General features: G+C 34.6%; 1 protein-coding gene across 2 annotated transcripts in view; it reads right to left on the bottom strand.

Moving 5' to 3' along the window:
- The window catches only part of ADGRL3 (adhesion G protein-coupled receptor L3), a 788,620-nt gene that overhangs the window by 234,244 nt on the left and 540,700 nt on the right, over positions 1-13,676 (bottom strand). The window lies entirely within an intron of this gene.

Raw genomic sequence — 13,676 nt, 5'->3', positions numbered from 1 at the left:
GGAAATGAGGAAAAACACTCCATTCACAATATCCTCAAAAAAAATAAAATACTTGGGAATCAACCTAACAAAAGAGGTGAAAGATTTATACAATGAAAACTACAGAACCCTAAAGAGAGAAGTAGAAGAAGATCTTAGAAGATGGAAAAATATACCCTGTTCATGGATAGGCAGAACTAACATCATCAAAATAGCGACATTACCAAAAGTTCTCTATAGGTTTAATGCAATGCCAATCAAAATCCCAATGGCATTTCTTGTAGAAATAGATAAAGCAATCATGAAATTCATATGGAAAAATAAAAGACCCAGAATAGCAAAAGCAATTCTAAACAGGAAGTGTGAATCAGGCGGTATAGTGATACCAGATTTCAAACTATATTACAGAGCAATAGTGACAAAAACAGCATGGTACTGGTACCAAAACAGGCGGGTGGACCAATGGTACAGAATAGAGGACACAGAAACCAACCCACAAAACTACAACTTTCTTATATTTGATAAAGGGGCTAAAAGCATGCAATGGAGGAAGGATAGCATCTTCAACAAATGGTGTTGGGAAAACTGGAAATCCATATGCAACAAAATGAAACTGAATCCCTTTCTCTCGCCATGCACAAAAGTTAACTCAAAATGGATAAAGGAGCTTGATATCAAATCAGAGACTCTGCATCTGATAGAAGAAAAAGTTGGCTCCGATCTACATATTGTGGGGTCGGGCTCCAAATTCCTTACTAGGACACCCATAGCACAAGAGTTAATAACAAGAATCAACACATGGGACTTACTTAAACTAAAAAGTTTTTTCTCAGCAAGAGAAACAATAAGAGAGGTAAATAGGGAGCCTACATCCTGGGAACAAATTTTTACTCCTCACACTTCAGATAGAGCCCTAATATCCAGAGTATACAAAGAACTCAAAAAATTAGACAATAAGATAACAAATAACCCAATCAACAAATGGGCCAAGGACCTGAACAGACACTTCTCAGAGGAGGATATACAATCAATCAACAAGTACATGAAAAAATGCTCACCATCTCTAGCAGTCAGAGAAATGCAAATCAAAACCACCCTAAGATACCATCTCACTCCAGTAAGATTGGCAGCCACTATGAAGTCAAACAACAACAAGTGCTGGCGAGGATGTGGAGAAAAGGGTACACTTGTACATTGCTGGTGGGACTGCAAATTGGTGCGGCCAATTTGGAAAGCAGTTTGGAGATTCCTGGGAAAGATGGGAATGGAACCACCATTTGACCCTGCTATTGCCCTTCTCGGACTATTCCATGAAGACCTTAAAAGAGCATGCTACAGGGATACTGCCACATCGATGTTCATAGCAGCACAATTCACAATAGCTAGACTGTGGAACCAACCCAGATGCCCTTCAATAGATGAATGGATAAAAAAATGTGGCATCTATACACAATGGAGTACTATGCAGCAATAAAAAATGACAAAATCATGGAATTTGCAGGGAAATGGATGGCAATAGAGCAGATTATGCTTAGTGAAGCTAGCCAATCCCTAAAAAACAAATACCAAATGTCTTCTTTGATATAATGAGAGCAACTATGAACAGAGCAGGGAGGAAGAGCAGGAAGAAAAGATTAACATTAAACAGAGACATGAGGGCTGGGGATGTGGCTCAAGCGGTAGCGCGCTCGCCTGGCATGCGTGCGGCCCGGGTTCGATCCTCAGCACCACATACCAACAAAGATGTTGTGTCCACCGAAAACTAAAAAATAAATATTAAAATTCTCTCTCTCTCTCTCTCTCTCTCTCTCTCTCTCTCTCTCTCTCTCTCCTCTCTCTTTAAAAAAAAATAAAAAAAAAATAAATAGAGACATGAGATGGGAGGGAAAGGGAGAGAAAAGGGAAATTGCATGGAAATGGAAGGAGACCCTCATTGCTATACAAAATTACATATAAGAGGTTGTGAGGGGAATGGGAAAATAAACAAGGAGAGAAATGAATCACAGTAGATGGGGTAGAGAGAGAAGATGGGAGGGGTGGGGAGGGGGGGATAGTAGGGGATAGGAAAGGTAGCAGAATACAACAATTACTAATAGGGCATTATGTAAAAATGTGGATGTGTAACCCACGTGATTCTGCAATCTGCATTTGGGGTAAAATTGGGGGTTCATAACCCACTTCAATCTAATGTATGAAATATGATATGTCAAGAGCTTTGTAACGTTGTGAACAACCAATAAAAAAATAAATAAAAATAAACATAAAAAATTAATATTGTTAAAATGGTCATATAACCAAAAGTAGTATATAGATTCAAAATACCAATGGCATTCATCAAAATACCAATGGCATTCTTAATAGAACTAGAAAAAAAATACTAAAATCAATTTGGAAGGAAAAAAGACCCAGAGTTGCCAAAGCATTTCTAAGCAAAAACAAGCAATGTTTAAGGCATCACAATACCTGACTTCAAATTATACCGTAGGATTTTAGTAACAAAAACTGCATGGTACTAGCAAAAAAACCCAGATACATAGGCAAATGGTATAGAATGGAAGGCACAGTGACAAACCTAAGTCATCCAATCCTTAACTGTACCAAAACACACATTAGAGAAAAGACACCCTTTTCAACAAATGGTGCTGGGGAAAATGTTTATCTATATGTGGAAGAAAGAGACTTAGACCCTTATCTTTCACCCTGCACAAAAATCAACTCAGAATTGATGAAAGTCCTAGGAATTAGACCAGAAACTATTCAACTCTTAGAAGAAAATGTAGGGTCAACACTTTAGCATGTAGGCACAGGCAACAACTTTCTCAATAGGACCTCTTAAAGCCCAGGAAATAAAGACAAGAATTGGTAAATGAGATGCCATCAAATTAACAGCTTCTGCACAACAAAGGAAATAATTAGGAATGTGAAGACAGAACATACAGAATTAGAAAAAATCTATGGTAGATATTCTTATAACAGAAGATTAATATATACAAAATATAAAGAAGTCAGCATTAAAAACAAAAACAAAATAACCCCCAAAATAAATGTGCGAATGAATTAGATACTTCTCAAAATAAGGAATAAAAATGAACAATAAATATATGAAGAAATGTTCAACATCATTAACAATTAGGGAAATGCAAAGGAAAAATATATGAGATTTCATTTTGCACCATTCAGAATGGCATTCATCAAGAATATGAAGGATTATAAATGCTGCAGTAGACGCAGGGAAAAAGGTATACTTTTACACTGTTGGTAGGGTTGTACATTAGTACAGCCATGCTGAAAATCAGTATGAAGTTTCCTCAAAAGCCTAGGCATGGAATCAACATAGGACCTAGGTATACCATTCCTTGGTATTTATCCTGAAGAATTAAAGTCATCATACTATAATGGTACATGTATACTCATGTCTATAGTGGCACAATTCAGCATTGCCAAACTGTGGAACCATCTGTGGATGAATGGATAAAAAAAATGTGGTATATCTACACAAAGGAATTTTATTAAAACATAAAGGAAATAAAATTATGTCATTTGCAGGAAAATAGATGGAACTTGAAAACATGGTGTTAAACAAAGTAAGCCAAATTCCAAAGATTAATGGCCGCATGTTTTCTCTCATATGTGGAAGCTACAGAAGGAAAAGGAAAAGAAAGGTGGTGGTGGTGGTGGTGGTGGTGGTGATTCTATGAAAATTAAAAGGGAGATCAGTAGAATAGAGGAAAGGGACAAGGGAATGAATGCGAGGAGGGGAGGGAGGGGAGAGTGCTTAGGAGTTATATTGGACAAATTATATTGTTATATTGTGTGCATATATGAATAAGTGACAATGCCCACCATGATATAAAAACGTATAATGCATTAATAAAAAATGTGGAAAAAATTCTGTACATGTACATGTATAATGACATAGTCATAGGGTCAAAATAAGAGGTTTTGACAAGAAAAAATACATATATATATATATGTGTGTGTGTGTGTGTGTGTGTGTGTGTGTGTGTAAAGATTTGTATGTGAAATTAACTGTTGTTTTAAAAAACAAAGTGACTTGGGATGCTTATTTTACCTACAATTGGGTCAAAATCAATGTGGTCTGTGAAATGCCAGGAAGCAAGTTCCACAGAATTTGCCAACATGTTAGTTGACTGAAATCAATATATACCCCCAATGACTTGTATACAGAAATTTCCATGCAAAGATATTGCAGGAACTTACAGAAATGGGATTTGAATGACCAAAGCATAAGACCAAATAGGTACATAGAGTTATAAAAGAATATGAATATTTTCCCTGGATGATGGTAGTCAATTTTACCACCTTATTCTTTTCATGATACTTTAAAATATATCATTGTATAGAATGAAACTGCCTGTAGTGAAATTTTGACAACTCCCCTCTGCGTGCTAAAATGCTGTCAGCTGAAAATTCTGAACTCTTTTGTGCAAATTGTTCTTTTTTGACAGATTTATCCTACTTTTATGTTTGTGGTCTTAATCAAAGGATTTCAGAAAATGAACTTAGCTTTACACTCAAAGAACAGGAAGCACTGTACGCATAATTTGGAGGTACTAGGTATTCATATTATAGTTATCTGTAAAAGTGAAAATTGTCATAGAAGTGAAAATATTTATAAAATAATACTATAGAATTTCATTGATTTGAAGATATTATACATGATATTTTAATCGAAATATAGCTCTATTTAGACACAGCTATTTTCATATTTGTCAAAAGGATATAATATTGAATTATTATAATTAAACATAAAATTAGATTAATCACTTGGCTTTATCTCTATTCTGGTTCTTTTTTTTTTTTTTTTTTTTTTTTTTTTTTTTTTTTTTTTTGCAAGACCAGCTTCAAACCCAGGGTCACATACAAAGGACAGTGCTCTATAACTGAGTCATATACCCATCACTACATTTCAAAGTAATTACTAAAATAAAAAAGGAGAGTGAGTGGATGAATGAGATATTACAGTAAAAGAACAGATGGATGGAGCTTAGATAAGTATTGAGAAATACCTATCTAATAACATGGACTAAATGATGTTCATTAAAATTCTAGTGAATATATAACATAGGAGTAAGTAGAAGTTGAGACAATAGAATGAAATTCATAGTTTGGAATTTCAAGAAGAATCTTAAAGAATGTCTTTGCTTTTTCCATTATTCTAAGTTTGCATGATTTTTTCAAATGACTTCTGCATGAAATATCAAATATTATTAATTTAAAATCATTTATTGCATGCTTTAACAAATAATTCATCTATGAGATAGAAGTTTTGACAAGTATTATCACTGAGGAATTTTCATTGTTTTTGTTTCATTTTAATGTTTTAAAGATGCTCATTGACACAAAAAATGTTACAAATAGGAATGTAAATGAGAATATTCTGCATATCATAGTCTTATTCTTTTCTGCAGACTTCAAGTAAATCGTATGCAATAGATATTTTAGCTTGCATCAGTGGGATTAAAAATGGTGATTTTTATTCATAAGGGATTTATCTCTTAAGATTCATATTTGGGTACTCAAACAAAGAAGAAATAAAAATGAATTGAAGGATATCTTTATATAAACACAAAAATCTCTAACTAATATAAGTTTAGGTTTTTAAAAAATGTGTAGAAGAAGTATAAGTCTAAAGCATTCCTTTGCTTCAAGATCCATATACTCTTCATTACTATGAATCTTGCAGCTAAGTGGTAGAGTACTTGCTTAGCATACATGAGGTCTGGGTTTGATCCCCACCTCAATAAGCAAATATATAAATGAACATAAATAAATATTTAAAAAAATTAAAAGGAGGCAAAGGCATCATTAGTAGAGCACTTGCCCACCATTCTTAAGGTCCTGGGTTTGATCCCAACACTGAAAAAAAAAAGTTTGGGAGGGCTTAATCTCCAATATTTCCTAAAATCTGAAAGCAGACTCCATCACACACATCACAACTCTGAGAGTTGTCACATATTAGAAATATCACATTGTTCTCTGGAACTTGCCACTGTATACAGAGAGAAGGAACACTCTTCTATCAGAATGTGAGTTTGATAAGAATAGAAAATTGAAAATGCCATCCACATGTCCAACTGAAAAAAGAAGTCAATGAGAAGAAGCAGAGTTGAGGGATGGATTGAGACAGAGCCTTAATAACAGAATGTGAACATTTTAGTTCTGAAGCTACTCCCACTCTTTGGAAGCCCAATTAGCTAAAATCTTCATTTTAACTAATTTTTTGTTTGTTTTTGTTTTTGGTACCAGGGATTGAACTCAAGGGCACTTAACCACTGAGCCACATTCCCAGCACCCCCTTTTTAAATTAATTCATTTTAATTAGGTATATATGACAGAAAAATGCATAAAAATGCATTTTGATACATTGTACACAATTGCAGCACAACTTTTCATTTCTCTGGTTGTACACAATGTAGCGTTGCACCATATGTGCAGTCTTACATATACCTAGGGTAATGATGTCCATTTCATTCTACCATTTTTCCTGCCCCATGCATCCTCCCCAACCCCTCCTCCCCTTTGCCCAATAAAATTCCTCCATTCCTCAACCCCCATTATGTATCAGCATTCACTTATCAGAGAGAACATTCGGTGTTAGGATTTTGGGGATTGCCTTACTTCACTTAGCATGATATTCTCCAACTCCATCCATTTACCTGCAAATGCCATAATTTTATTCTCTTTTAATGCTGAGTAATATACCATTGTGTATATATACCATAGTTTCTTCATTCATTCATCTATTGAAGGGCATCTAGGTTGCTTCCACAGTTCAGCTATTGTGAATTGAGCTGCTATGAACATTGATGTCCTGCATTACTACAGTATGCTGATTTAAGTCCTTTGGGTATAGACTGAGGAGGAGTGGAATATCTGGGTCAAATGGTGGTTCCATTCCAAATTTTCTAAAAAATCTCCATACTGCTTTCCAGATTGGTTGTACCAATATACTCTTTTTTCTACTTTATTATTTAGAGACAGGGTCTAACTGAATTGCTTAGGGCCTCTCTAAGTTGCTGAGGCTGGCTTTGAACTCACCATCTTCCTTTTTCAGCCTCCCTAGCTACGGACATGACAGGCCTGTGCCACCATTTCTGGTAGCTCTAGATAATTTGAATCGAGCTTTTCTTATGTTAAAACAAAAGCAACTCAATTAATAATGTGTATGCAAACACGCATGTGTGTCTGGGAAGCAGACATATATATTTTTCCTTTAACAATTGCACACTATCAAAGGAAATAAATCATTTCAGTGCTTTTCCTTAGCTATTCAAAAGCTTACTGACATGGTTTCAATTCAGCTAATTCAGTTACATATAACTAAAATAATGCATTTTAATACATTGTTTTTTTTGTTTGCTTTATTTGTTTCAGTACTGAGGATTGAACCCAGCAGTACTCCAATTCTCAGATATATCCCCAGACCTTTCTATTTTATTTTGAGACAGGGTCAGACTAGTTGCCCAGGCTGGCCTTGAACTTGTGCTCCTCCTGCCTCCATATCCTTAGTTGCTGGTATTATGGACATGTGCTACCATACCCACCTAATATCATTTTTTATGTAAATATTTTGTGGGCTAACATATGATCCTTTTAAAATTATAAATTACCAATATTTCTAAAACTGTCATTAATCAGCAATAAGGGAGAGATTACATAGAAATTCCTGATAGAAATATCTGCAAATAAAGAATAAAGAAACTTGGTATATCACTTTACATGAAGTGATATGTTATTTTACATATATTCAGAGAACATGAAATTAATTCCATTTCTGGAAAATTAATTATGTTAAAAATATTTGAGTACTGTTAAGTCTAAAGCATTTTATTTTTTTTAATTTTTTTATTGGTTGTTCACAACATTACAAAGCTTTTGACATATCATATTTCATACATTAGATTGAAGTGGGTTATGAACTCCCAATTTTACCCCAAATGCAGATTGCAGAATCACGTGGGTTACACATCCACAATTTTACATAATGCCCTATTAGTAATTGTTGTATTCTGCTACCTTTCCTATCCCCTACTATCCCCCCTCCCCTTCCCTCACATCTTCTCTCTCTACCCCATCTACTGTAATTCATTTCTCTCCTTGTTTATTTTCCCATTCCCCTCACAACCTCTTATATGTAATTTTGTATAGCAATGAGGGTCTCCCTTCATTTCCATGCAATTCCCCTTTTCTCTCCCTTTCCTTCCCATCTCATATCTCTGTTTAAAGTTAATCTTTTCTTCCTGCTCTTAGTCTAAAGCATTTTAGAGACACCAGGCAGTGAAGACCTTTAACGAATCCTGTTATGTACAGTAATGCTGGGTTTCTTGTTGCATCCTTCATCCGCACAGAGTAACAATGATGCCTTAAACAACAAGGTTTCATAAAATGTCTACCTCTACTTTTGGATTTCACTGCTACAGTGACGTAGAATACCATGGTTCAAAGTTCTACCCATGAGAAGCTATGGTTTCAATGAAGGGATGTTGCTTTTTGCATTTTATTTTACTGCTTGATACCTTACTTCCTTGAGATATGTAAAATTCTATTTAAAGAAAAGATGAACATGAAGAGTTAAGTCATTCAGTTTAATTAAAAATCTGTTTCATGTTATGATGCACATCGATAATTGCCTCTTATCATCAATATTTTATGTCAGGTACTGAAACTATCCTCAAATAGCCCTGATGTTCTAAATGCTATCTCAAGATAAATGTTATCTCAAGAAGAATAATGATATTAACCTACCAAAAGCTATTACCTATGGGCTGGGGTTGTAGTTCAGTGGTAGGGCGCTTGCCTTGCATGTGTGAGGCACTGGGTTTGATCCTCAGCACCACATAAAAAAATGAATAAATAAAATAAAGGTCTTCTGTCATATTATAACTAATAAATGAATGAATAAATAAATAAGCTATTACCCATAGCTTCCATTTTAACAATGGCTTTATCAAGAGGGCTTTACCAAATTGTAATTGCTAACTTCATTTGTGAAACTAAAAGTTTTCTCAAGTAGACTGTGCAAAAGAACCATGAAGTTTACCTACAGATGAAAACCAGAAAAGTGATGTTTACTACTGTGGCTTTGCACCACCTGTCAGTGAAACTAAGGGAACACTAAGGAAGATTCAAGGCTATTGGAACTTCTTTTCAACCTGATCACATTGCGCAGTTCATTGAGTGGGACAGGAGAGGTGTCTTTATAAGCCAGTATAAAGGAGATCAGTACTGAAAGTGTCCAAGGAAGTATAGCCTGTCATGAAAACAGCATTTTTATCTATGTTTCATTAAGTGCACTTTTAAAAGAAAAAAAATAATAAATTGTGAGAACAGGTTCACTGTCTTGACATTATACACAGCGAGGGAAGGTTTTTGTGAAAAATCTCCCTAATTTTATGTTTGATGGCTTACTATTCGATCTGATACTGAGAATCTCTACAGGAGATTATCATAAAATCTCACCTTTTATGACAAACCATTAAGAGAAACTTTATTTTTAGCAAAGGATAAAAATGTCTAACCAACCATTGTTAGTTATTTCCTAGGAAAATATCAAGGGGATTTTTTTTTTAATTTCAGAAGGTTCCTTATCAAAATGACTCTGAAGATTCCTAATTCTATCTATAACCCCTGCCACCTACACCAGTTATTTTCAATACACCAGTTATCAGACATTTTTCACATAACACCCGCATTTTTCTCTGTTGTGGCTGGAGACTTCATGGAAAGTATACCTATGTAAAGGCCACTCTTCTTTTTATCAAGAAATGGGGTTAAAATGATGAAGCAGATAATAATGGACCTGAAAGCCACAGCCATTAAAATAATTATCTAACAGGTTTTGCCAGGTTTTTTTTTTTAGTGTTCAAAATGTCACTCAAGTTTCCAAGAGCAGGCATTCCTACTGAATCCTATGCTGATAGCTCAGGTCCCACCTCAACTATAGTCATCAGAGAACACTTTAAGAAAAGCATATATCCAGACATTTATAGACATCTTTAGACAGACATGTGTATATCTCATATATAAACAATACACATAGATATTTGTATTCCTGTTTTTGTTTCATTCCCTGGTTCACTATTACTACATTACTAAGACAGTCTTTGCTAGACTTTACAAGGATAAGCCAAAATATGTTTTAGTAACTCTAAAAAAAAAAGTCATGTTTCCCAGAAAACATGAGGTTAACTGGGAGGCCTTGTGAGCCATGGTTGCAACACATAACAATGTGTAAGAGACCCATGACCCTATATTAACTCCCATGATATAACTTAAGGACACTGTAGCTTGCATACATTAATATATTAGCTTTAGTTTCTTCATCTATTACAGTAAATAATAATAATCCCTTTTCATAGAACTTGGTGAGGTTTTAAAATAATCTAATATCCAGAGGGCCCCTTATGTAAGCATACAAATGTTGAATTACTGCTATCATCATTGCTTCACTATCTCACTGTGGTTGCCTCTGAGACAATGAGACAATACCAGCAAAGTTAATTAAATCCCTCTGAGACATATGATATTTTAGCTTGGTGACTAGGAGATGGCAGATATTCTTGGCTGAGGATCAATGCACTGTCTTTGTCTAAGGAACCTCGAACAAGATGGTTAGCCTCTGTCAGCTTCCGGGTCCCTGTTCATAACAGGATATTGATGAAGATTCCATAGGGCCAGGAGCAGCAAATCATGGTGTGTGGACAAAATCACCTCAGATTGATTTCACATGGCCTGTGACAGATATCAGAATAGTTTCTCTATTTCAAAGGTTTAGAAGAAAAAGAAAAAGAAAGCAGCAATACAAAAAGAAAAAGGAAAAAGAGGAGGATGTAGTGGAGGAATGGAAGATAAGCACTGACATTATAGAGTAGATGTGTTGGAGATCATATATAATCCTCAAAAACAAAACTACAGAAGTATTTTGAATATTGAAAGAGCAAACAAACTATATTAAGCAGAGGACATGGCATAATGGTACTTCTGTCTACTCACCTTCTAAGATTTTGTGTGAGGATTATAGTACCAGAAGTCCATTGAAGAATTTTTGTGCTGTCTCTAAGTGATGATGTGTAAGTATATGATTTCCCAAATTTGTGAGAAAGAACCTTCCAAAGAGTTTTTCTTTCTATACTTAAAGGAATAGACTAAATGTGACAGAGGAGGAAGATAAATAATATCTTTGGAAGAAATTATTTGGGAAAAATAGTTTATATCATTTTGCTTCACATAGTTGGAGACAGTAATGCATCAAAGATGTCCATTTCAGAAATATACACACACTCATGGAGAAGAGTATTATTGGTGTTGCTGTGTTTGTACCTATCATTTGCTCAGTTTTATCGTGAGCAACAGTCATAGACTATGAGACTCAGAGAATGAATGTCCATTGTGATTTGCTATGATTTTATCTCTGGATCATTAAAGCTAGTAATCATAGATTGTCACCCCCTGCTATTTTATTACTAATTAGAACAACAAGAGAATGTTGGGGGTTAGTAAAAGGTACTTCAGAAAAAGCATGCTACTGATTTTGTCCAAAGGTGGAAATGAAGTAGAAAGTGAATAAAGAGGAAGGCATATTTTCTACAAATCATTTAATTACCTTCATCCTCCCTTGCCAAATGCACTAGAAGGCCATGCCTTCCCATATTAATAGACGGAAGGGATCCAGTGATTCTACCAAAGTCACAAAGCAAGCTCACTGAAAATCCATCAGCTAATAATAACACATTAATTATTTAATATTAATAATGATATGGCTGCTGGTATATACATGAAAGCCACATTTAATCTAGAAAAGAATATATGTTGGTGGGCTTTTTCTCAAACATAAATATTTTGACTAAACATAATTTTTTTTTGTTTTCCATTTTTTGTGTAGAAGTAAACTGTTATAAAAAACAAAATGAAAATGAGGATAACAAAAAAGCTGATTAATTCTTGAATATTTAACTCTGTGCTAAACTCTATTAGCATTTTATAATCTCATTTTAATCCTCAAAATAATTCATGGTGTAAAATCAATGATTCATGGTGTAAAATCATTGTTCCTACTTTATCAATGAGGAAACTAAGTCTAAGTATAAATTGTTTTATTTTTTTCCCTATAATCTGCTTCAAAGTTGTGATAATAGAGAAAATTTGACCCCAAAGTTAGTAACAAGAACTAGTTTTTAGAAATATCCTTATATAGTAGTAAACTTTCATATAGTAATTAACTTCCTTATTTATTTAAAATTAAATATTTTAAAATATTAGTCATCAAGGGCCAGAAAAATCTGTGATATCTTTCTTGGGCACCAGATTTCTAACCAAAATTTGAATTATCTTATATAATAAATTGACCTTGCCTAGATTTTCTGGAGGGGCAAATGTTTGAAAAACTGAAAGAAGGAAAGCACCATCTGGCTTCTTTCAATTGCTCATCTAAGGGGAAAAAGCCAACAGCAAGAAACCCATTTGTTCTTTGGGGAAGCAGAGTGGTAATGTGTTTGAGAGGCAAGGACAGAGCCAACCTGAAAAGAGAGAAGAGAAGGCAGTAAACATACAGGCAGGAGGAAACCCACTGTGTCTAAGATCACCTTGCTTGATTATAAAAATCCAAATAGAGAAGGGACAAACTGGAAGCAGCCTGCCTCTGTGTTCCTGACCTTCCTTCCTTCATTTTCTTCTTTTACTGTTTTTTTTTCTCCTTGTGGTATCTGTGTCTATTCTCATAGAATTAAATCCATCAATGCTTAAACTATTCTAAAGAAAATTCTAAATAATATTGATAAGTAATTAACAATACTATTTAAAAACACTGTATAAAAACTATGATAAAAAATCAAAAATTAAATTGATTATGGGAGGATCTTCATATTAGCATGAAAAGAACTGAGGCATCAGGTAAGTCTTTTCCAAGTTCTAACAGATCTGACATCAACGAATAGATACTGAATCCACATAATATGATAAATTAGTGATTTTCTAACCCCATCACCCCAGAGTCAACCTTCAGGGAACTAATTCCGTAAGAGCTTGCTCTTAGTTTCTGATTTGACCCCTTCATCTTCCTTCCAGGTAGACACAGTCTTTCCATCAAGACTCACCATGATTATAAGGCACAGGTAAAACAAACAAACACACACACAGAGACACACACACACACATACACACACACAAAAAAGTTTACTTGGAAGTATATGAGGATTCAAAATTATGATACAGAATCTTCCCTAAAAGGTTCTGTTCCAACCAAGGCAGCAGAGCTTGCAGCACATGCAGAGGGTCCTCCCATATAGTAAAGGGGACACAAGTGGTTCATTGTTTTGAAACAACCAGGTTTGAGGAGCTGGATAAAAAACAAGTGATATAAGCAGGATCTAACTATTCTTGAATTTTCTAACAGATTGCAGAATAATCTGTTTGGAAGAGTAAAATTCAAAATGTCCCTTTTAAAAAGAGTAATAGTTCTACTGGACTTCTCAGTGAAATAGGAACACTTCTACCAAATAAGCAGTGAAAAACTGTAAAATAGTCATCTGCTGGTAGTAATTGGTAAGCTGAAAAAATGGATTGTTTTAATCTACATATATTTTATTTTCAAGATTTGCATTTTGCACATGGAAGCACGTGTGCATGCACACACATGCACGCACACACACATACACTTTAGCCACACTTAAATGGAG

The sequence above is a fragment of the Spermophilus citellus genome, assembly GCF_964194105.1.
Source record: "Spermophilus citellus genome assembly, chromosome: 8".
NCBI classification, from domain to species: Eukaryota; Metazoa; Chordata; class Mammalia; order Rodentia; family Sciuridae; genus Spermophilus; species Spermophilus citellus.
Note: the sequence above shows the minus strand (reverse complement) of the source record. Positions and strands in the feature narration are given on the sequence as shown.